At 41.2% G+C, this 26,361-nt stretch overlaps 1 long non-coding RNA gene across 1 annotated transcript; it reads left to right on the top strand.

Moving 5' to 3' along the window:
• The first annotated feature begins 7,971 nt into the window (after positions 1-7,971).
• On the top strand, positions 7,972-14,980 carry LOC120518616. The gene is made up of 3 exons (XR_005631262.1): positions 7,972-8,137; positions 10,579-10,705; positions 14,724-14,980. It is a non-coding gene; the product is annotated as an uncharacterized LOC120518616 (long non-coding RNA).
• The last annotated feature ends 11,381 nt before the right edge of the window (positions 14,981-26,361 follow it).

The following is a 26,361-nucleotide window of genomic DNA, read 5'->3' as shown; positions in this document are numbered from 1 at the left end:
GAGTTTTCTAAACCGCTCCCTGCTAAACTGCTTAGAGCAGTGATTCTCAAACATTTTTGAGCCACGGACCACTTTAGGAATCTAATGAAAGCTATGGACCCCCTTCCCCAGAAATATTCACATAAACACAACTTTGCATGCAATTAATATAATGTACTTTATTGATCAAGATTTGATTGTTTCATACATATATGACATACACAAAATATTATTAAACTTTAAAAAATACTCCTTCTTTATGCAAAAAGTAATGGCCTCCCATTATAACTCTGAAATACAATCCACTTGTGAAAATTAAAACAGATCTACTCCTACTACATTTTCTACTACCATTACTACTACGACATCTACTCTAAATCAACAGCACTGGTGTATAGTGTATAGTGAATATAAATGTTAATTTTTATCTGACCCTCACAGACACCCTGAAACCCATCCATGGACCTACTAGGGGTCCGTGGACCTCAGGTTAAGAACCCTTGGCATAGATGTTAATAGTGATATTGAAAATAATGTCAAATAACTTTACAGTCTCTTCAGGACCATTCTGATGCAACGCTTAAGCACCAGAGAACCCTTTAAGTGTGAATGGGCCCATAGCTCTGATCCGTACCTATGAGTATTCAGAGATATGTGGTAATGTTTTTTGCATGTTGACATACAATTTTAGTGTAGATTAGCACTACACAGATAAATGCATTTTCATGTACTAATTCTGCATGGGTTCGCTTCCCAGGTCCTCCCTGTGTGGAGGTTGCATGTTCTCCCTGTGTCTGTGTGGGTTTTCTGCGGTGGACTGGCGCCCTGCCCGGTGTTTGTTTCCTGCCTTGCGCTCTGTGTTGGCTGGGATTGGCTCCAGCAGACCCCTGTGACCCTCTAGTTGGGATAGAGCGGGTTGGATAATGGATGGATGGATAATTCTGCATGTGTCCGCTTTTCATGTTGCACTTACTAAAATCCCCTTAATGAAAATAAATCAATAGGTCATTTTTTGTTACTTGTAGACAATATGATGTGTGATGCCATGTGATGTGTGTTCTGTTTGTACTATTCCTATTGTACCAATTGTAATGGCACACCATGATGATTGTAATCCTAATGGTGCATTAGAAAGAGGGGTACAATCCCTCAAAGCTCATGGAGTGTGCCTGTGCTTACCCACCCCTGCAGGGAACAGGAAACACGAACGACCAGCTTCTAGAGAACAGGAAAGGGTGGGCTTCCTGTGTTGCTGAAAAACTGACACGATTACTGGTGTTTTTAGGCTCATTATTGCTAAGGAAATTAAACAGTAGGTCATATTTTTAAAAAACACACTGTGCTCTTCCAGGGGTCATAACTGATTTCATTGCCGATACAGAAATAACGCAGGCAAACGCAGAAGTGTGAATGGAGCCTATGCCTGCCTGCCTTTAGCCATTAGCCCGTCCCAATTTTGTCTGTTGCTTAGCAACCTTTATCATGTGACAGTTGTCCAAAACACACAAAGCATTGGGTTTATGATGCGAGGGACTGGGGATGTTTAAAGCAGGGTGCCTACTGCTGGGACCGCTGTATATTAAGACTTTGGAAAGGTTAAGTGAAAACAGTGATGGGCTGTCGATGATGGATTACTAGCTCTTCTGTCTTTTCCAAACAAATCTTCTGTTATGTTCTTCAAGTTGTTTGTGCTCTTAAGAACGTTCACCTTTATTTGAGGTAATGACCTGTGGATTTGGAACGGCCTTTTCTTGACCTCAGCTAAGTTATTCTCTGTTCCTGGTCAAAAATAAGATTATTGGCAACTTTTCATGACTTCTATCTGCTAAATAAGCTGCCATTCAACTGACGGCTTTCCATAGCAGTAAAGGAAACAAAGAAAAATTGGCAGCAGGGATTTTAAGCTTGTGACTGAGTTTGAGTCACTTTTTCTGTATCCAATGAAAGAGATGTCCTTCTCAAGTTGCTTTAGGCTTTCTTTCAAGTTTACTTCAGTTTGTAACAAATATGGTGATACATGCATAGGACTTCCATGTCGACATCCCCAGGGTGATTGAATACGCTTTGCACGTTACTGTCAGTTGTTCTGCAGTTGAATTGCAGATTCCTTCAGGCAAGGTCAATTGTCAACTTTGATGGAGTGAATTTAGGGGTGTGCAAGAGTGTGCCCCTCAAAGAACCTGCACTCCACTTAGGGCAGGCACTGACAGGATAGGCTATGTTCTCCATTGCCATGAAAATGAATCTGGTTTGATTTTGGATAAATATTTATTTGAAATTTCTTTGCTCATATTATTGGCAGTCAACTAAAGGAAACATCAAATGTACACATTTTCTTCAGTAATTTCCAGTGGCAGCCCTCATTTACATAATGTTAGTGAGTCGGGGTAGTCATGTAGTATGATATACCCAGCAACTCCGTCGCATGAGTCTGCAGCTCACTCCGACAAATCAGACTTAAGTCACAGAGGTGGGCTCATGCAAAATCTGACAACCAATCAGGGACCACCCGGGAGTACAATACATGAATTGCAGTAATGAGGAATAAAGAATGCAGGTGTTTTGAACCTCACAGACCAAAGAGAGGCTTGTCTGTCTGATGTCTCATGTTTTATGGACCTGGCTGAATGGAAAAAAGAAAAAATGGGCTGAGATTGCTGGTGAACTCGCCGTACCTACAAAACCTTCACACGGGCACCAGCTTCATTGACAGCTCATTAATGGCTGTCAGAAAAAGTGGCAACCTCGTGTTACTTTGGAAAAGTGAAACTGTGCATAAAAGTCGTAATGCGGTTGTCTAATATAACATACCCTGCAATTTCTTGTTGTACAACCTGACATCCTCGGGTGACAAAGCAAGCGCGGCACTCGTCACGTTTGACCTCCCCTCCAACTAGAAGTCGTGTAATGAGACTTCGGCTTTAGATCCATTGTTTTTGCTCAGGCTCTTTTATTGTGATGTTAACCAGCACTTTCATTGCACTTTTTTCCCGCTGTCAAGTGTGCAAGCACAGAGTGCCAATCATGAAGTAAGATACGACATAGCAAAGTGTGCAGCAGCCCACAGTAACGATAAAACCAGCACTTCACATTTTAACAGATTTGTGAAATTTTGGCAAAAGGGATTGAAAGTCTAAAATATCCCGTTGTCTAACACAGAGACCCTTCATAGCACAAATCTAAGAAAAGCCTGTCATCCCAAATATAGCCGATACTTTCACTCGAGCCGGCTCTGATTTCACTGCCTCAGAAAAAGCAGATCAGCAGATTTGAAGACATGCAGAATTAGCTAAAAGGAAGCAAACTGTGATTCACACATGTGCTGCAAAGCTCTGCAGAAATTAGGCATGAATTTGAAAATATTACTAAATTTTAATTAAACTAAAAAACACAATACTATTTACTGATATTCTGTTAACCTTAATAGTGCCACAAAGTGAGGGATTTTAGGCACCTATATAAGTTACTTATAGAATGGTAGTCATGTTACAAGAGTGATACTAAAACCTTCAGAAAAGCCTGGAGCATAGTGAAGACCCCTTAGGGAGCAGGGGTGAGATGTGTCAGGGTACCCATCAAGTTTTCTGAAAGACACGGAAAAGCATTCAAAAGATTTGGTTTGAAAAAAGGTCACGAAAAATGAATTGTTTATAAGTGGCAGTCTGAGAAGCTGCAGCTTTAAAATCATTACAAGGGTACCTTTTCACATTAACACTTAGAAGATATTATTTATTTGTTATTTGAGTACAACAGCATTTGCAAACAGATATTTCTAACCATAAAGTCCATTAATAGATGCTTCCCATGGAAACATCGGAGAATATGACAGTACTTGACCGCGACATCTTTGACCTTCTCCCTGTTCCCCCAGTTGCTGGCGCTGGTTTTCTATGCCTTTGTGTGACCTCTTACTGGGCTCTGCGAGTTTTTAAACATCTGTTTTCTTTTAATTCCTGTAATATCAGTAGTGATGCCCAATTGCACTCAACTAAAGTTGGTGAGTTCTTATTACCAACATAGATTAGAAATGTTATTAATAGAAGTTAAATGTTAAAGAAAATAAATAGTCATTGATATAAAACCAAAAAGAAGGAAGGGAAGGAGAAAGATTAAAAAACAATTCAGTTAAGCTTCTTATATTTCCCTTGGCAAGCTGCAGTTACAATATTCTGACCATTGCACTAAACTACCATTAAATGCATTTCAGTACCTTCAAAGAGAATTGTGTTCTTCAAAATCCTTTACAGGCAGAGATCCATAGTAACACAAAGCAGGATGGGTAAGCTTGAGCTTTGTAGGCTAGCAAATCAGTACAAACTTAAACAGCAAGTGTTCTTTACTAAAACCAACCTAGCGTATATATAATGAACATGAAAAAAAAGTGGCAACCATTCAGTCCGTCAGGCTCGTTTCTTTAGCTAATGGCTAAGCTGTCCCCATATTTCAGATTCTTCTTAAACGTTGACAAGATTTCTGTTCCAACTCTTTGTCTCAGTAGTTTGTTCCAGATTCCCGCAACTCATTGTGTAAAGAAGAGCTTCCTGGCTTCAGTCTTAAATGCACTTCCCCATAATTTCCAATGGTGTCCTCGACTATGTGATTCAACCTAAAAAACTGAAAGAATTCTTCTGGATCTACTTTATCAATGCCTTTGAGGATTATAAAGATCTGGGTGAGGTCCCTACACAGTCTCTGCTGCTCAAGACTAAACAGGATTAAGTCTCTGAGTCTGTCAGAGTACATTTACATTTACTTATTTGGTGGACGCTTTAATCCAAGGTGACTTACAACACTTGAGATACAATTGGTTACATTTCTTTTGGGTTTCCAATTGGAGCTCAGCTTGGTCAAGTGACTTGCTCATGGTTACACATTGTCACTATGGGAATATAAACCCACAATCTCAGGCTTAACCACTACAATACATTGCCACCCCAGGAGTAGAACATGGCCTTAAGTTCTGGGATGCACCTGGTTGCTCTCCTTTGCACGGCTTCAAGTGCTGCTATGTGTTTTGTAGCATGGTGACCAGAACTGCACATAAAACTCCAGATGTGGTTTCACTAATGCACTATATATTCTAAGCATAATGTCCCTCAATTTATATTCAACATTTCCTATTAAATATTATACTAGAGGGTTCTTCTGCCCCCTGCTTGCTTTGCTCGCCAACGGCCGGATGGGAATTCATGGGAAATCATTATATATGCATAATAGACCTAACTATTTTACATTCCAGTGAGTAATTAACCATAGTAAAAATATGTTTCATATTGTATTAGAGGTATTCATTACATTATACGTTTTTGTTGTGTTTGGCTTTAAAATTAACATGCAAATACTTTTTAAACTTACACTTTTACTGTAAAACTTCAGTAAAAACAGTATTTGGAATTAACTTTTCATCAAAATCACAATTGAATTTTGATTCCATGTTTGGAGTTACATCGTGACAATGCAACGTATAACTGCCCGTGAGTGAATATCGTTTCTTTCTCTCTAATAAATAAACCGACTTTTTCGAATGTTTGTCCCTGTGATTTGTTAATTGTCATAGCAAAAGCTATTCTAATGGCAAACTGTAAATGTTTTAATACGAATGGCATATCAAGATCTCCTTTGGCGTCTAATGTTATCCGCGGAAGATGTAGTACATTACCATTCTTGTTGCCTGTTAAAATTGTATATGCCAGAATTGTTTGTACAATTTTGAATACAACTAATCTTGTCCTATTGCATAGCCCATCACTCAGACATAAATTACTCAATAACATTATGATACATCCTTCTTTCAACAGTAATTTGGCCGGTGGAAGACCGAATGGTGTTACCAGTTGTAGATATTCTACAGGATATTGTAAATTGATGTTTTCATCTTCCGAACGATCACCACCAGTTGTTTCAGCATAGTCTATTGATACGCATTTAACCAATTTGCCATGTAACCATGCGCAATTTTTGCATTAATTCATTTGACTTCATTGTTTCTTGGTGCTAGGATTGCCCGTGTACACATTTCTTCTGTTGAAATCCCTTCGGGATGAAATTGTTCAATAAGATTTGGGCATAATATGTCTTCATTTATTGGGAACTTAAAGTGAGGAAAAAGTAAAAATTTGAGCTGAGGACAAGGGAAACTGTGTCTGACAAAAGCATTCACATGAATGAGAGGTGAGAGGACTGTGGGCATGGGCTGCTAGCTGTAAATGATTGAGAGGAGGTTGGGATTTGGAAAAAATCTCCTGGCAATAGTCTCATCTCGCAAGACTTGAAAAAATCTCTTGGCAATAGTCTCATCTCGTTTCAAGATTTTCTTTTATAATAGAAAAATATAATGTAACATTTTATTTTCCTTTTAATAGCTTCTGTACCTTGTTTAGATGATAAAAATGTAACTACATAAGCCCCTAAATCCTCTACAGAGGTTCCCACCATGAGGAGAGTGTCTCCCATCTTCTATTTTCAATTAATGTTTTTTTGCCTATATGTAGTACAATGCACATTTCTACATTAAACTGCATTTCTCCAAGACTTTGCCCTGTTCTGATGCTTGTCCAAGTCTGTTTGAATTGTTTGTCCTGCCTCCTCAGTGTCTGATATCACTCCAATTTTAGTGTCTTCAGTGAATTTCACAAATTTACTAACTACACCAAAATCAATGTCATTAATATAAACCAGAAAATATAATTGTCCAAGGACAGACCCACAAGGGACTTCACTGATGACTTCACTCCATGTGGAGCATTCTCCTCTTATCTTTACTCTTTGCCTCTTGCCAGTTAACCAACTTGAGATCCAGTTGCGTAGGTTACCTCTGATGCCTACAGCTTCTGCTTCAGAATTGTCCTTTGTTTTGGGACTGAGTCAAATACATATAACAATGCCTATTTTACAGTTATACGATTATATGTACGTATAATGCTGCATATTTTAAACTTTCATTTTTATACTATTTTGGATGTTAGCATTTTCTCTTCATTACATTGGTACAGGCCAACAGCTGACCTCATTTTCTAGCAACATCTCAGTGCTAGTTGTTCAATATCCTTAGCTTTCCAACAGAGTACATAAGGACCTAGCATGTCCATCTGTTGTAATCTGATGGAAAATAAAATTACATCCAAAAGGACAAGCGTTGTAAAAATGGACTTGGAAATGAAGGAGCTATGAGTCACAAAATGATTTTGAAGATTTTTGCAACAAAAAGAAAGATAGACATCGGCAAAAGATCTGGTCAGGGGAATGCAAAACCAGAAAACCAAAATAACAAAGAAACCAAAAATAAAGGGTTAAGCTATAAATCAGAAATCAAAGCCCAAACAAAAGCCCAAAGAACCAAGAAATCCCTAACTGTTATATGATTTCAAAGTACATTTATTTTTGTCTTTCTAGTATGCTTTGTGGAACTTTTTGGATAGGTTTTGGAATATGACGATTTGAATTTCTTAATGGTGTCTGTAAGAAAAATGTTTTTGCTATAACTACAATATTTTTCCATTGTTCTAATGTCCTGTTGGTTTTTCATCTGTGTCACCATTTTCTTCTATCTCCTTCTGGCTCCCTGTGGTCTGAAGAAAAGGTTCCTAAAACTACTGGAATGGATGGGCATCTCATCAGGCACTCGTATATATTTTCAATCTGTATGCTCCCCTTGGAAGCCAATTTCAGATTTCTGGTTCAACTACATTCCCACCTCAAAGATTTTCAGGCATGTCCACCTGACTCACTATTACAGTGTAACTGTTGTTAATCACCAGGGGGCACGGAGCTCCCCAAACACCCAACACAACAGACACAGAGCATAAGTCCAGCACACAACACATGTCAGAAATGCTTTTCCCTCGTTTCCCACCAATCCAGCACAGTACCAACAAGTACCAATACACCAAATACACAGTCCCTTTCTTCTAATTGTCTCTTCTCTTCCTCCTCCACTCCTCCCTCAAGCTTTGTCCGCTTCCTCCCGACTCAGGCTCCTGGAGTAGTGGCAGCTGGCTTCTTTTACAGGGCACCTGGAAGTGCTTCAGCCGTTTCTGCAACGTCCTCTGGCGGCACCCACGGAACCCAAGAGCGGCTTCCATCTATCGCTCCAGGGGGGTAATGCCCTGAATATATATTCTCTTCCTCAGTCCTTCCACTACAGAGGCGTTCCGGCCAGGTAAGGGCCTCGGCCATCCGCCACAATGTTTATCTCAAAGGTGGGGTCAGTTGGATGGGGGGGCATCTTTTTATGTGGAATTAAATGGAGACGAAGAGAAGATAAAGGGACATATGTGAATTTGGGCCTGAAAGCTGCCAATAATTACAGTAATGTCAAGTCAGATTTAGTGTAATGTGTGCATACTTGCATGATGATAAAAATACAAACAAAAATAAATAAATGAAATTAAATACATACATTAAAATATACATAGCATGCAACATATGCTGTATATACAATTATGTAAAATATATACAAAATGTGTCTACAAGTACTATATTTTTATACACATCTGCTTGTCAAATTACAATATTTACTCCTATGATTGTTTGCTTAGAAGCCTTATGACTTGTGAGTAGGCGCTGCCCCTGAATCTACTGGTGCCAATGGCCTTGAGCTGTTTACCAGAAGGTAGGAGTGGGAGAAGTGGCAGTGCCTGAAGGCTGAGACTTTAATTATCCTGTTTGCCTTTCTAGGTCAGTGAGATTTGTACGAGAGATGTTCAAAAAGTTTCCACACTTTTATATTTTCATTGGAAATGGTGAATACTGGAGTAGTAGTAATTGGGCATTAAAAAGTTGGTACGACGCTGGGAAAAATGAATCACAAACGAAGTTGACTACGTAGAAAAGTTATTGTCCCACACGTGACCATAGGAGGCAGCTAAAAGACTCAAAAGACAGTAATTCCTCACTCAAACCAGGGGATATCAGAGTGCACTAATCCTTGCTATTTCCCATTAGCGGACCAATCATGGGAAATTCCGCTTGGGTCCGACGACATCACTTCCGGCTCTAAGGATGTCATTTCTGGTTCGGACTCCAATGACGTCACTTCCGGCCATGTCATTTCTGGCCCGGCCCTGAAGACATCAATTCCAGTTCCTACTTGATGCCAACATTTCTAGGCTACCTTACATATACAGTAAGTGCCATGTTTTCCTGTTCTTGTTGTTCTTTCTTATGGACTGATCAATATCAATTTGAACCACATCCAAATTTTTGGCAACCAATTGCAAGTATACGGGCGGCTGCCCCCAATCCTCTTTCCGTGTTGTGTGGATCATTTACAGTGGCGTAGTCGGCAGGATAAACGACTCCATGAAAAATCAGGAGCTGGACCTGAAAAAAGAATTCCGACCCTTCAGGGCCCAGGTGGAAACGTACCGAACCCAAGTGGCTGGGCGTGGGGTGTGGGTTGTGGGTCAAGGGGACCAGGCGCAAGCTCCATCCCAGGGGTCAGTATATAATACAGTCCACAGGGACATTAGGCGAGGAATGGCCATCTTTTGAGCCTCTTAGCTGATTCCCATGCGCAAGTGTGTGACATTATATAATTTATTTTTGAAATTCTTAATAAATAGAGTTAAAAAAAAGTGCTGAAACTTTTTGAATGTCCCTCGTATATGTCCAGGCCATAAGTCAGCTCAGTGCTGGTAATATTCTGTGTTACCATCACCTGTCTCTGCAGTGTGTTTTGATCTTCAGCGGAGCAAATGCCTTATGAGGCTGTGACACAGCCAGTGCAGATGATTCCATTCTGTACCTGTAAAGTTCTATGAGAACAGATGAAGAAAAGTAAGCTCCCCCCCACATGTCTGAGCATTTGTGACAAGTGACAAATGTGTTGTGCCCACTTAAGTTTATCGCTGATATTCACTTCAAGAACTTTTACACTGCATACTCCTTCAACAGCATCCTACCCAATGTAGATGTCAGCTTGGTTTTCTGAAATCTATGACCAGGCCCTTCTTCTTTGTAAGCTGTCTCATTATTGTCAATGATCTGGCTTGTGATGGTGGTGGGGTCATAGATAAGATTAATGATGGAGAAGAAGCTATATCTGGCCATGCAGTTACAGCACGGGGCCCTGTGGATTGCCGATGTTGAGGGTCAGCATGGAGGATGTGATGTTGCCAATCTGCACATGTTGAGGTCTGTTGGTTAGGAAGCCAAATTACAAAGAGTTGTGAAGAATCCTAAACTGAGGACTTTGGGGGTAAGCTTTGCTGGTACAACAGTGTTAGATGTTAATAATCGTTCAATAAACAGAAGACTAGCATACGACTTTGCATTATCCACCTGTGCTAAGATGGCATGAAGTGCAAGAGATATGGAATTCTCTGGTTGTGAACTGGAGGTAATCATGACAATCTGGAATATTCTGTTTAATGTTTCCCAGTACCAGTCTCTCAAAGCATTTTAGCATGAATGCAGTTAGTGCCGCCATTCCGTAATCATTCAGATTGTCCACTTTTTGATTTCTTAGGCACAGGGTGTCACACCAGCACATCTGAGGACCATCTTCCATGGTTTGTCCATATTAGGCAATATCACAGAGGGGGTTTGGACGAGATGGGGCGCTGTCACTAACTTTATCATCTCTTTCCGTTCCCACAGCACAGAGAAGACACCCAATGAAGGCACCCTCAGTATATTTGAGGCACTCCCATGAGGTAGAATCTCATTGTGGACTAATGTTTGACAGAGATGGTGCTCTACCCAAAATCTGAAAAGCTTTGAGAAGGTATAGCAGCCTTGTATTTTGTTTTGCATGCACCATCGCATGCTGCTTATTTGTTAAACAGAGCCGGCTGGTGCCTCAACATTTATTTAGGATCTCATGTCAAACCTCACACAACCGCAAGGTATAATGGCTATACTAATGAAGCTAAGAGAGACAAAAGATTCTTTCAGTGAAATATTAAAGATGTCATTGAAATCATCAGCTAATTGGTTGCTACAGGTTTTTGAAACACGCTCTGAAATTCCATCCGGACTGAATATCTTATGGGCATGAACTTGTTTGAAAGTTCTCTTTATGTCATGTATAGAAACAAAGAAGGATGAATCATGTGACATGTTGTTCTGCAGGCAACCAAATGAAGGGCTGCTTGTTGTTACAATCAAAAAAGAAATAGAAATAGGTATAGAACATTTTAAGATGGTCTGGAAGGGAAAATGAAGATGAAATTGGATAAGGTTCTGCTTTGTAGTCTGCAAACATCTCTGATTTCTGCCAGTGGTTGCAGGAATTGTTAGAGCTGCTAAATTCTGTCTCGGGATTTCTCCCATACTGATATTATCCACTCTGATTGCTCTTCTGCATTTCTCGTATGTTTCCATATCACCATTTCAAAATGTAATGTTGCATACCTTCAAAATATTGCTGATGTCAGTTGGGATCCATGGTTTCTTATTAGGAAATAAGCACATTGTTTTTGTAGGCACTCAGTCATCCACACAAGTTTTGATAAATCCCCCTATCATGTCTGCATACTCATCCAGGTCTTATGAGCAGTCTCTAAACATGTCTCAGTTTACACAATCAAAGCTGTCTTGTAGTTTATCCCGTGGTTCTTTAGTCCAGCTCTGTACCACTTTTAACGCCACCTCTCTGCTTGTAACCTGGCAGCTGGTGATCAGACAGTCCAAGGCAGGGGGGTAGTAGTGGGCATTAAACGTCTTTTATCGGTATGTAGCAATGATCTGGAATATTAGCAACCCCTCATGGAGTAGGTTGGTGATATTTAGGACAAACATTCCATAAGTTTGCTTCGTTAAAGTTCCCCAGCAACAATCAATACTCCCAAAGGATGTAAATGCTCGTATTCTGTGATAATAACATAAATATCGTTCAGTGCATTGATTGTGCTGGCTTTTGGGGAAAGTAAACAACACTCATAAAAACACTGGAGAACTCCCTCAGAAGATACAATGGATGACACTCGATCAATAAATGTTCTAGGTCAGGTGAGTAATTTTTAGAAACAATTTTAAAATCTAACTGACAGTTCAGCCCGATCTCCTCTAAAGACAGAAAGCATATGATGTCTCAGCAGTCAGCCATGTTTCCGACAAACAAAAGTGCAGCAGTTTTTGATGCCTCCCTGTGTAGCCAGTCTTGCCTATATATCATTTATTTTATTATTCAGCGACTATACACGGATGGAAAAATGCTGGGCAGAGGAGTTTGATTGCCCTTTTGGCCCTTCATCCTTGTTTTATAGCTCTCTTCAATGTGTTAGTCTTAGGTTGTACTCACACTGGCAATTTGTTCTGTGCCCCAGCACGTTTGTCCGCATGTAACCTTGGAAAGTCTAGTTCATTTGACTAGTGTGATCACCCCTTGCTGGGCCAACCATACCGTGCCCTGGACCGCTCGGAAGAAGTGGGCCCGATCATGGTTCAGTAGCATTCAGGAACAGTGTGATTGCTAAATGTGCCAGAACACGAAAAAAACAGACATGGCGACAATGATGCGACAGGTTTTTTTCCTCACTTTAGACATAAATGTGAATTGTAGTTGGCAAGAAAAGTTGCAAATTCTTCCCTTAACATCATTTATCATCTTAAAAATCTTCTCGCATATGCAGCATGATTAACAGTGTGGAGAACTAGCCTCGACACACACAGATACACAGATTCACAAGTTCCAAAACACATTTTATTCTCTCTCCTCCAGCCTTTTCACAATTCAGTGCACAATCACCTCTTTTAGATCCAGTCCTCTCTTGCTTTCTCCTTCTCCTTCTCTTCTGCTGCCTCCTCCACTCCACTGCCGCAAGCTCCATCCTCTGCCTCCCAACTACGACACCTCAAATAAAGTGAGGTGGCCCCTTTTATAGTTCACCCAGATATGCTCCAGGTGCTCCCTGATGACAGTGTCAGAGGGGGGACATTTTTTGTACACTAAGTCATTCCATTTCTCTCTTAGGAAAAGAAACATGTCAATATTACATTTAAAACCCAGCAGATGAACAGGCAATAGGCACCCATTGTTGGCACTGGGGATGAGAAGTTAAAAGGCTGTTTGCAGATTTTAGGTATTGGCTGTATTGCAAAGGTGTCACCATTTTGAAGTTTATGGCTGGTTGAGATTTACAAACAATACCACGTGTGATAACAGAACTGCTGCTTCCTTGGAGGATCCTGGATAATCCAGTTACTGATTGTGTCAGGATTGTTTGTGAAATGCAAATGTACCATTGTTTAATCTGATTGTCCAGAACTGATAATGGCAGGGACTGAAGTAGATAAAAACTCCTGGCAGCAGAAGGGACGGGGACAGTCCACTGAGAACACAGCCAGGGGCCAGGGGACAGAGCACAGGGGCTTGCAGGCTGACAAGGGTACGTACGTGGCTGGCACGACGTGAGGCACAAGGACGGCAATACTTCCAGGGAGGAAGAGACACCTCTACAAGGAGACGCCGGTTGTGGGTCCAGCGAGAGAGGGAAGCCTCATGAAACAACCAAGCAAAGCTGGCAGACAAGAAATAAGGCGTGCCTAGGTCACAGCAATACAAGGAGCCCAGCGTGAAAAAAAAGGAACAACAAACAGACGCCGACAGGGATTTCTCGATTTTGACGAAACTTTTCTTGGGAAACGAGTGTCCGGTGAACAAGAGTGCATCCGTGGATAGTTGAACAATTAAGTGTTGAGGTAACACTGAGAACAAACTGGACTCTGCACCACTAAAGGTTGTATCCTCCAATTCTGTTTTTGAGTGTGGACTGTGTGTTTTCCTTTTAGAAAAAGGAAATTCATTCTTGACATTGTTAGATTTTGTTTATGTTCATTTATCTTTTTCATGTACTTATTATTTTTTAGTGTAATAGAAGTTACTGTTGGTTTTCCTGATATTACTGTTGTGTCTTTCATTGTGTGTTTACTCACCGCCAAATTTAAAGAACACTGTGTGCTATTATTGGGAAATTTCAGGAGTTCCCAGTCTCTTAATAAACTGGGTGGCGTAGTCTGATATTTAAATGGTGTCTAAGTTAGATTGCCTGTAAGTGTGACCAGACACCTGTTACAACCGGAAGTGCTGAATGGGCACCTGGAAGCACTTCGGGTGTACCTATTTCCTGTTTTCCGGCAGCACATCCTGCTGTGGCGGAAGTGCTACAGTCCATGGCTCCGTAACCATCTGGGCACCACCTGGCGGTGGCCATGGGCCCCAACAGAGTTGAGCTTCTAAGCTCCGATCCCGTGGTCCTGATGCAAACCAGGCATCCCGGCTGGCCAGGAGTCCCAGCCATCTGACACAACAGTAAAACATTGCGCTGCATGCTCAATAAATCTGTAAGACTGTAGAGTGTTATCTTGCCCTACATGAGTCCAAAACAACCACAAAACAGGTCAATCATTTTGACAAGAATGCTGTCACTCTGTGTTCGGATCTTATTTTGGCTTCACACAAAGTCACAGGGTCATAACAAAAGTGTGCCTGGGCCCAGAACATTAAGCGCAGTGTGAGTGCAGCCCAGCGGGGGAGTAGGAAAAGGGGGACAATCGCACTTGCGCTCAGTACAGAACAAACATGCCTTGTGTGAGTACACCCTAAGCTGAGTTGTGATGGCTGTGTTCTCTGAGAAAAGCTGATAATAGCAACTCCATATTTCTGAATACTGACACCAACGTTTAAAAAGATCATAATTAATATTCATCATAACTGACTGCACAAACAATGAAAATAACACAATTAAGAGTTCTGCCCATGCGATTCATGAGTTTATGATTTCATATCTGTCTATTTGCAGGTTTGTCATTAATAATTGAATGGAAACTATTTTGCAAGTTTTGTGACCTGTTGCGGAAAAACCGCAGAAGACACTGTTGGACTGCAAATCCCATCAAGTCCTGGAGTACTGCGTCATTGGGCAGCTTTGGCAGTAGCTGTCAGGGCTTCTGGGTCAAAGATAAGGGTGCTAGCTTTAAAAGTGAGCCATATGAAATCAGCTGGATCGCAATTGGTGGTGTGTTTTTGATTCAATGATTCACTGCACAAATAAATTACTTTTACACCCTAATTTTATGACAGTTTTGATTGGATTTATGTTCTTGCCCTGTGCTTGCTTGTTTGTGTGATTTCGTCTAAGATTGAAAACATTTTCACCTGGGAAAGCTCCCAACTTTTACAGATCTTCACATATATTGGCATCATGGTAGTATAAAATTCTACATAACATTTAGGAGGCTGTTTACAGGGGATTTCATTTTAGAGCTACATCACCATCATCTTCATCTGCGATAATGGACTGTGTCGTGAATATTTATCGTTTTGTGTTTAGTGCTTTGTTGCATTTCTTTTTTTATCATTAATATTAATAATTTTTTTTGATTACTACCAATAATATACAGTACACAGAAATTTATTATAATGAGCTACATTTTGTAAAAAGTTACAGTTCACTACCGTATGCATCTTTGTCTCGGCAGCCAGCTTCACACACGTGATTAGATTGCACAGGGCTCATTCTATCTCGTTTTTCTCGCAACTTATTTAGTTCAGTAAACTTAGAATATACAGTAATCATGGGCCAAAAACATATTTCCTAATTCTCATATTTGCGGGGATATGTGCCATATAACTCCCACGAATTACAAGTGCCATATAACTCCCACGAATCACAAGTGATAACTGCATATACAAAAAACACAAATGTCTGTGAGGAGAAACACACAAGACATTGCCTCTGTCCAGTGCCATGAGTCTAGAGAAGCTCACGGAGCTCAAGCAGCCATACCACATGCACTTCAGAAAAGGTTCATCCACCTGATGCTAAGCCTGTTCGGCCCCAGCCAGTACTTGGATGGAAGACCAACCAGGAAAAAACTTGGGTTGCTGCTGGAAGAGGTGTTGGAGAGGCCAGCAGGGGTCGCCTACCCTGTGGTCGGAATGTGGATGCCAATGCCCCAGAGCAGTGATGGGGACACTGTGTTGTAAAAATGGCGCCGTCCTTTAAAAGAGACATAGAACTGAAGTCCTGACTCTCTGTGGTCATAAAAGATTGATGGGCATCCTTTGTTAAAGAGTAGGGTGTATTCCTAGGTAAACTCTCCACCACGGCCTAGTCATTCTGGCCCCCTAATCATCCCCTGTGTCTAAATGGCTGTCTCTCTTCACCACCTAACGGCTAATGTGTGGTGAGCACACTGGCACAAACTGGACCATCTTAACAGCATTATAGGCCCCCGGGCAAAGCAGTGCACTGGGGCCCCTACCTCCACAACTACTCAGCAAGTCACAACATACATAGATTAGCATGAGGCCCCCCGGGCAACTGCCCAGCATGCCTATGTGTTAAGACGGCCCTGGGCACAAATCGGCTGCCTTTGCATCATCCAGATGGATTCTGCACATTAGTGATGGTTAAAGTGGCCCCCCACTCACTGTGTAAAGTGCTTGGAGTACTTTGAAAAGCTATATATAAATGTAATGAGTTATACAAATAACACTGGTCAACAAGCATTTTGCTGCTGGGATTCTTTCACCTGTATTTTAACAAATTTCACTTGCTGACTCCAAATCCGTTTTTAACTAGTACATCCCATTTTTTAGTTATGATGTTCCAGGTCTTGGACAACTGGGGTGAATGGACAGTAAAGGCGATGCGTTTCAGCATTTAAGAAATAAGTTTGGTCTCGCGAAAAGTGAAGGAAAGTGTTTTTGTTGGCCCAGAAATCCGTGAACTGATGCTTGACGATGAGTTCAAAAGGAAACTGAAGCCAACTGAATCAGCACCCTCATTCGTGCAGGTTGTCCAGAATTTTCTTGACAGTCACAGAGCAGAGAATTATGCTGAGCTTGTGGAGAATATGCTGAAAGTCTATTAGCTTACGGGAGCCAGAATGTCACTGAAGACGTATTTTTTTACATTCTCATCTCGACTTTTTTCCACCAAATCTAAGCGATGTCAGAGATGAGCATGGGGAAAGATTTCATCAAGATACAAAGGTGATGGAAAACTGATATTGGGGAAAATTCATTCCAAGCATGATGGGTGACTACTGTTGGTTCATGCAAAGAGAGACAGATGTGCAGTACAAGTGCAAAAGTGAGTGCCTCAGACGATTCTGAGCCCACTGACCTCGCTTTTATATTGAAGTAAATTGACATAAACATGTTTTAAAGTGTCTCTGGTATCGTTTTCTGGTTTGTTTTTAGAATAAATACATTCAAACAATTTTGGTGGGACAGAGTTCAATCTCTAGATATTGTGTTGATATATTACATTGATATTCAAAAGTGTCAAAATGGTAATGATGTGTATCTCAAAAATCTGATGTGCTAGCTTAATTCCGATTTCATATATTAAATCAGTATAAAAAACTTAATAGAGAGACTGTCTGAAGTTCCCAGTAGCAAACAAAAAATGTTTTTTTGTAGACCACTGTGAACTGAATAATTTTACAGCACACATTGTAAACAGGTTTGACTGATAAAGACTGGAATGAAGAAGAAACCATGCAGTCTCACCAAGGCAAGCAGTCCGGAGCAGTAAAGCAATGTCCGCCATAGCCTGTTCTTCACCTGCCACACAGGTTGCTAATCTTTCACATCAGGTCAGTGTTTAGGTGATTCCTTATTACTCTTACCGTGAACACGTCCTTAAGATTGGACTCCACATATCCACACAGGCTTTCTCTTGCCAGAACTAGACATGTGTGTGGTATAGCGGGTCCACAGCTCACGTCAAGAGGCCAGTTTTAAAATAAATAATTGCCGCACTCTTGGCTTAGCAAGGTGGCGTGGTTGTGTGGCTGAAGCGGTTCCTGGGGAGTTAGTGATGTGGGCGTTTCTCACCTAAGTTCACAGGTGGGAAATCGTCCACATCCATAATTGTTCCCGGGAGCTGCTGATTGCCACAGCTGCCACATCCTCTTCATTAATAGAAGCACAAGGCGGCTAAGGGAGGAGAAGTAAAAGGAAGTGTAAAGAAAGACAGAGGTTGCAGGAGAGCAGGAAGCAGCAAGCAGCGTGGATAGAGCCGGTGCAAGCGAGCGAAGGCTCGCAGACAGGCAGCTGGACAGTTGAGCCCTAGCAGAGGTGTTTGGCCAACACCTAGGGCAGTTGGAAGTGGTTGCTCCCGCTGAGCATTTTATGGAGGAACGGGAGTGACCGGCAGAAGGACGGCTGGCCGCGTAAGGCCGAGAAGGCAGCGGGAGTCCAGAGGCTTGGGCGGTGAATTCCCTGACGTCAGCGTCCTGATCTTTAGGGAAGTCAAGTCTGGATCTGGAGATTTCTAGACCGAAGCCAGGGATCGGGAAGCCTCCAGACCAGTTGTGTAGTGAGAAGGCCAGCTGCAGGAAGGGCCTGTTGAGAAGCCTGATGGGAGAAGCAGGGGAGCCGCCAGGCTTTGGATTTTTTAAAGGGACTGCTTCCAGCGTTATTTTAACCTTGTCATCATTTTAAAGGAGTGTTTTTTCTCTGGTGTTTTAACCTCCACTCTGCACCTATTTTATGGATTATTTATTTAATGATTTGAAGCACTGCACTTTATTTAATTTGGACACTGTTTTATTGTCGTTTTTTTAAATAAAAGCACTTTGCACTTTTGCATCATCCCCTTGCTCCCCTTGTTGTTCCTCACTGCCGAGCTCATCGGTAACATTACCGACGGTGCAGAGTTCAAGAGTTCCCAGACGGACGATGAGAGCATGCAGCGAACCAGCATCATCACAATGTGGTGTAGTCTGATAGGTAAAAGGGGGTGGCAAGCGTCAAATCTCTTCACTGCACTGTATGTTTAGGCTGCCATTGAATAAGACCGACGCTGTATGAAGACTTCTTTTAAATTCAACCGCGTCTGAAACATCTCGTCTGATGGCATGCCACACACATTGATTGACCCAAGATATTGTTTTACAGTATTAAGCAAAAAAAAAACGCCTTTAATTCTGTCTCCAGTCAGCTGCTGCTTCAGCTTCTTTTTTTAACAGCCATCTCTCTCAAACCCGTTGATGTTCTTTCTGATCCCCCACACTGTTCTGACAGTTCAAATCATGTCAGATCTTTTAGATCTTTTGTACTGTTGTTTATTGTAGTGGGGGTTAGGGTACCTCACACATGGAAAGCTCCAGAAACAGCTCGATTTGGCAGCCATGTGAGCCTCACTGTGCGGAGTAAACGCCTTTGAGAGTCACTTGCGAGAAGTCTGCTCCCTAAATTGATCTGCACGGTCTGCTTTTAATGTTCGCCAGGCTGCTTGCTTTTTTTCTAGTAAATTAAAATTTACTGTGTTTTTCTGGGCAGATGCTTGAAGATAATTGTACTTCTTTCTGTCTGTTACTCTTCCAATGTAACAATTCATTTTCAGCCTCTAATAAAACATGCGCCAGCAGAATTTTGTTGCAAAGTCAGAAATGACCCAAGCATTAAAAATGTCCATCCTTCCATTTCCATGGTCTCATTGTTTCCTTTCCACTATCAGCACTAGGGAAGGCCCAGAACAACAGGCCTTTTAGGGTGCGCTCTTTAAGGCCTTGTCACATTACGCAACTTTTCCAGATTGACAGTCATATATTATGAACCAGTCGTGCAATGTGACATGTCGAGTGTCTCACTCCAGCTACTCTGCAACTCGACCGACAATTTTCAAAAAAAATAATTTTATTGTAATCATTCCATACAAATCGATCAATTTTTACAAAAAATTGGATTGAGATTGAAAAACAAGTCGACCCCCACCCCTTAAGGCTTGTAAACATACCTAAATTGATGAGTTTAATAGACCGATAGAGATGAATGGAGAAGAAAAAGAAATGAGGAGGTAATTGCTTCCTCTATGCTTTAAGAGCTTATTCTAAAATATTATTGATTAGATCCTGCCAGGTTTTGAAAAAATTCTGTACAGATCCTCTAACTGAGTATTTGATTCTTTCCAATTTCAAATTGTATTAAACATTTGTTACCCACTGACTTAATAGAGGAGAGTTAGGATTCTTCCAGTTGAGCAAAATAAGTCTGCGTGCCAAAAGTGTAGTGAATGCAATCACAATTTATTTGTCCTTCTCCACTTTAAACCCATCTGGAAGAACACCAAACACAGCTGTTAATGGGTTAGGAGGGATTGTGAGACCAAGGCTGTCTGAAAAGCACTTAAAAATTTTGGTCCAAAATGATGTTAATTTGGTACAGGCCTAAAACATATGACCCAGTGAGGCTTTGACTCGATTGCAGCGTTCGCAGGTTGGATTTTGCCCTGGAAACATTTTGGAGAGTTTTAGGCGAGACAGATGTGCTCGATATATAATTTTGAGGTGAATAATTGTATGCTTTGCGCATATGGAGCTCGAGTGAAGTCTCTGCATTGCTATTTTCCACTCCTTTTCTGATATATTGATTAAGAGATCTTTTGTCCTCGTGAATCTTTAAAAGGGAGGGACTGCAAAATAATTTTACATATTGCAGAGATGGTGTTGAAGTCCTTGAAATTGAGCAATATTTTTTCCACCATGGATGAGGGTGCAAAAAATCGGGCAGGTTCTGTTTAACAAAGTTCCTGATTTGAAGATAGTGAAAGAAATGTGTGGCTGGAAAGTTAAATTTAGAATGTAATTGTTCATAGGATGCAGAGATGTTGTCTATATAAAGATCTCTAAGCAATTTAATCCCAAATCTTTTCCAGATATTAAAAACTGCATATGTTTGCAAAGGTTGAAAGAGGTGGTTCTCTTGCAGAGGTGCCACAGATAAAAGCTTCCCCATGTTAAAATGCTTTCTACATTGGTTCCATATTTTGAGTGAGTGAAGCACAATTGGGTTATTAACATATTGCCGATAACTTGCATTTATTGGTGCACAGAGCACAGAATATAAAGAAGTACTGCAGGATTTTAATTCTATTGCCAACCAAGCCTGTGTATGTTCATCTATTTGTGTCCAGGTTTTTATAGCTTGTATGTTTGCTGCCCAGTAATAAAACTGGAAGTTAGGTAGAGCCATGCCACCTTCTGCCTGAGGTCTTTGTAGGGTCGCTCTTTGGATATGTGGATGTTTTGAATTCCAAATAAATTAGGTTTTTGTTGAATCTAATTGCTTAAAAAATGATTTATTGATGTATATTGGAATGTTTTGAAATAAAAAAGCTTAGGAAGAATATTCATCTTAACAACTTCAATTCTTCCAGCTATTTTGTCTTTAGCTGTGAGAGTGGGCTCTGTGCAAATGAAAACTGACAACCAATGAATGCTCATCTGGAAGTACAACATAGCAGGTGTTTAGGACCTGACAAACAGAAGAGAAGCTCGTCTGTCTGATGTCTCATGTTAAATAAACCAAGATGGAAAAAAAAGGGCAGTGACTGCAATCAGACCCACCATACCAGTTAATTCTTCATGCAGTGCCGACTCCTTCACGCAGCACATTATTGGCTGTCAGAAGAATGGTGGAGCCTAATAGTGCTGGAAAGTCGTTAAATTTGGCTTGGCAAGCAAGTTTCAGTCAGGTAAATCGACATGGTCAGGCGACACGCCCAGCAATTTAAAGCCATGTAATTTGACATCAGCTTTGGATTAACCTAGTAGATTAGAGTTTTGTTGAAGTGTGAAAGTTTGCTTTTTAGTAATCAACTTTTAATTCACTAATTACACTAAGTACATGAAGTTACTACTGGCTTCAAAACAAAAAGATTAAAGAATTCCCCTCATGTACTCTTTTCCAACTCCAGTTCTGAGAAAAGAGATAAGGGAAAAGGAAAATAAAGTGCAAAAACAGGCATGAGAAAGGGCACAGTTTCAGAAACTAGAAAAACAGGGACAAATAGCCAAAATGATTAGAAGAAAGAGAAGCTCCTGAGATTGTCAGCAAGAGGCCACTGCTAACTCATCACAGCAGTGCCCAGGGAGACAAACCATCACTGTACGAAAGTGAGTGAAGAAGCAAAGAGGGCTACAAGAAGGAAGACATAGGGTGAGAAAGGTAAGAGGTGAAGGATGTCAAGGAGGAGACAGAGACAGGAGAATGGCAGTAGGGGTGAGTAGGCAGACCCATAGCATGATGCTTTCAGGGTGTAAGGTAAGATGACTTTGGGAGGGGAGATGTTATCCATCCAATCATCTATTATCCAACCCTCTATATCCTAACTACAGGGTCCTGGGGGTCTGCCGAAGCCAATCCCAGCTAACACAGGGTGCAAGGCAGGAAACAAACCCCGAACAGGGCGCCAGCCCACCACAGGAGAGATGTTATAAAAATAGTAATGCAAAGTAAAGGGGGGGAAAGAATGGAGGAAAGGCTCCTAAATGGAATCTTATGATGGAGAACAACATACAAAGCAGAGAAATAGGGAGATCAGAGAGAGAGAGAGTGGCAGGGAAAATGAGCGAACAGAAGGGAGATGGGACATTCACCAGTTCAAAGAGCCTCAATGGCCTGAACGGTTGCCCAGGTGTCCTTCAGTCCTGAGACTGAGCTATGCCCACCCAGCTACCAAATCAGGCTTGTTGCAGTAGAGAGGCCTCATTGACTGTACCGTTTCCTAGTGGCACCCCCATCTGGACATTCTCTTTTCATGACTTACCATATGTTATTTCTGTGGCTTCTGCGACTTCTGCAATTGAAACCTACCTCTGGGGTTCTGTTTACACTCCTAATGGGAAGCAACCATCAGTGTCAATATAATGAGTGTCATATAGGGATGGCATCAGTGTCAATATAATGAGTGTCATATAGGGATGGCACAGCATAGATTGTTACTTGGGCTCAGATTTGAGTACCGAGTGTTGTACCTTGTGTGTTAAGGCTGCAGGAAAGGCAAGACTTTGCTTTACAGTCCTGTTAGGTCAATTACTGCCATCAGTGTGCTCATTTGTTGCAAATATGGCACTGATAGTTTGGCATTCATCCCAGACATTGGGTCAGCTACTGTCATGATAGACTCTAATCTTCACATAACACTATTTACAAAACAAAAAGACAGATTCGGCAGCTAGTTTTCCATTGTTATCAGGATGCACTTTTGGACTTTGATTGAATGTTTGTGATCGATTTTTTGGTGCGTCAGCTTTCATTTATTGTAATTAGATATTTTATTGATATCCTTATAGTGATGAAATATGTATGAGAAAAATAAACCTTAAGATTTAAAAGGAAAACCTCTGCCAAGCCAGGATGGGCCCAGAGGTGTATGGCCAGAACATAGGAAGGGAGCTGACCCATAAACTATGACACCACAATTATCTGAGGGGTACAGTAAGAAAGAACAAGGCTGGCATAAACTGGCATAAACAAGGCTGGTATGGCAGTAGCTGATTGCCTCTCATCTTCCATTAATATTGAATCAAAGATCTGTTAGCTCAGAAGAGTAGCACAAGAATGAAAGAGCTGCCTGATATCCAGCCACATTGGGGCTTAGAGTCCTATTTGTGCAGGTTGTACTGTTTTGGTTACACCCATCTTCTCTGCGTCTGCTCATTAAGAACTGTGTTGTCAGAGAATGTTATTCTGAATTGAGTGAATAAAGAAAGAAAGAAACATCTGAACCTGTTCCTCTGCTTCATCTTGAACTCCTTCTGATAAACCATGTGGGGTCTAGAGGTATTTTAACCACAGACACCCATAGTTAATTGTCACAGTGGCCATTAACAAAACCTGTTAATATACTTCAGAATAGTGTGGGTGGGTATAGCTTTAAATGATTGAAAGTTTTTGCCAAAGTGCCATGTCAGGATCTATTATGTAAAGATTGGTGTAGGCTGGATGCTGGCTCTCACACGGGTGTATTCCACAATGCAATGAGAAACTTGATTCTGAATTGTGAACATGTATGCACCATGTTCTGGGAGAGGCTCCCATCGATATTAAAGATAAGGAGCTGCTGATACCTCTTATTGTTACAGATTGTTTCTTCTCTCGGTTCCTGTTGGAGTTTGCTGCTGACTACTAGTAACCACAGGACCTCAGGCAAAATTTTGGGGTGCCAAGTACTGTAGGCCACTCGGTTTACTATTTTTACACAGGAACAAAATAATAATGAAGCATAAAGCACAACAGAAATCAATAAAGCCATCAGTTATTATAATGTTTCCAATTGAGGTTTGTCAAACTTATCATCAGGACTTCCATCCTATAGGTGGGTCGTCTTCCAAGTTAGTCCTTTTGTAGCTCCTGGACTGGAAGGGGTGGGGTTAGTTGCTCTCATTGGGTGGCTTCTCTGGGCTGTGGGTGGAAAAGGAGAATAAGATGGTTAGCAATTGCGCCCCATGGTGTTCCTAGATGTTAGTGCTTACCTTTGAGGAGATGGAAAGGTGAGCCTGTGATGTGCATGCATGATAAGTTATAATGTACAGTATTTTATTTGTTCTGGTGACTCTATTACAGCATTTTAATATTAGTAACACAAAACACTGCCGCACAGTGAGCACAACACCAGTCTAACTCTTCTACACACTGCTCCTCAACCAAGCATTCATCTATGGATGTAAACGTCATACTTGCAAATGGGCAGAAGCTGGGAGTATTTGATGATCTTCTAGTTTGTTGGCATTCCTCTCTCACTGCCAGTCATGCATTCTGTATCATGGAGTGTGCTGATGAAACATGGTATTACATATCTGATCAATGGCTCAATATTCAGAATTACCTCTCACTGTGTCATGTTCCTCAGTGTCTTTTAATCGTATCATTTTCAGCTCTTTGTCAACGAGGCACCTCTCGCATTTGGCTTGATGCACAGATCTCACTGCTCAGGTTCGTCTTTGTGCCATCATGGTGTGTAGCACTGTATTTTGTGATCCAAATGCTCACTTTACTGCAAGAACATGAACAGAGGTCAGTTTGTACAGGCAATTGTCCAAAATACAACATGTGCATTCTACATCCCTCATTTGATGTGTCAGTAGATGGTGCTCATCTTCTTCTTCTTCTAATGAGTGGCCTTGGTAGTGTGCTTCACTCATAGAAGACGCTGCCATTGTTCTTTCCCTTACTCCTATGTCACTTTCTCAAGTTGTCTGCCATAAGAAAGACACAAAATGCGATAAATCTGTGAAGGTCGCCGCTACCCAAATGTCTTGCTTCACCAGCATGTATCATGTCCTAAGTTTTTGAATAACAATGAGATGGGTTTGTAAGTAATTGCTTGACAGACAGAAAACCCTTAGCATTTTATATATAGAAGATAATAGTTTGTTCAATAAAGAATATACTGTAACATTAAACTAATGACAAGTTTTTAAGGGCTTATATGGTGTGACAATAGATGGCGCTATGCCAGTGTTTAACCCGACACAGACAGACACCAGAGACACACTGATCAAAGCACTCACTTTTCATTTTCTTTTCAGCCAAGCACACAGTGCACAAAGCCCCACAAATAGCTCACAATTACACAGTCCTTTTCTTTTCCTTCTTCACTGCCACCTCCTCTCCTCTCTTGCAAGCTCCGTCCTCTGCCACCTGACTCTGGCTCCCCAAATGGAGTGAGGCTGCTCCTTTTATAATGCACCTGGATGAGCTCCAGGTGCACTCGGATTCTCTTCTGGCTGCAGGTGGAAGTGCTGCAGTCCAAGGCTCGTGGATCGTCCAAGTGCTCCCTGGTGGTGGCCAAGGTCCCCAACAGGATTGAGCTTCCAAGCAACCAGTCCCATGGCCATGATGCAAACTGGGGAGCTGGCCTCTTGTGTCCCTGGGAAGGTATTGCCTCTCTCCTGGTCCTTCCGCTCTCCAAGCATCCCGGTGGGGCAAGGTCCCTGGTTGTCTGTCACAATAGTCATTATCCACAAATAAGAATACAGTGAAGTCTTTATTCCAAACTGCTACCAGAAGGTAGAATATTACCCCCCTCGTCCCCTACATCCAGTTATAGCCTTAGCCCCGCCATCCATGCATCAGAAAGTGCACAGTATTGGAAATATTTTAAATTCAGTTGCTTTTATTCTTCTACTGAAGAATGAAGATGACGTCACTTAAAATGCTACTCCATTGTAACTGAAGGCAGACCATTGCATTGAAGCTCAGGACTAAGCAGTCATATTCTCATCACCTCATTTAACCCCATAGATATTTCATGGGGATCAACTGAAAACTGTATAATAAAGTATAACATTCCAACTAAACAGCAATTGTATTGAACCTTGGAAGTTTCAAGCAAACTGCCATAAACATGTATTTTGCTAATACAAATGAAAGCTTTTGGCATTTAGTGGAGCTGAATAGCGCATGTTATCAAAGAGCTTGGCTGGCATCCTTTTTATTTTCTCAAATCATTCTCAGAAAGAAAATCCTTGAGGATGTCACAGGGTTGTACTTCTTTATAAAGGTAGAGCAGTATATCAAGTCCAGTTTGTCACCATAAATCCTCCCCTGTTTTGATGATAAAGGCTTGGGACTTAAACAATTTAATTTTCTTGTGACCCTTTCCACTGAGGTGTCAAAGAGAGAGCTGACATTTTCAA

Source organism: Polypterus senegalus, chromosome 18 (genome assembly GCF_016835505.1).
Source record: "Polypterus senegalus isolate Bchr_013 chromosome 18, ASM1683550v1, whole genome shotgun sequence".
Taxonomy (NCBI): Eukaryota; Metazoa; Chordata; class Cladistia; order Polypteriformes; family Polypteridae; genus Polypterus; species Polypterus senegalus.
Note: the sequence above shows the minus strand (reverse complement) of the source record. Positions and strands in the feature narration are given on the sequence as shown.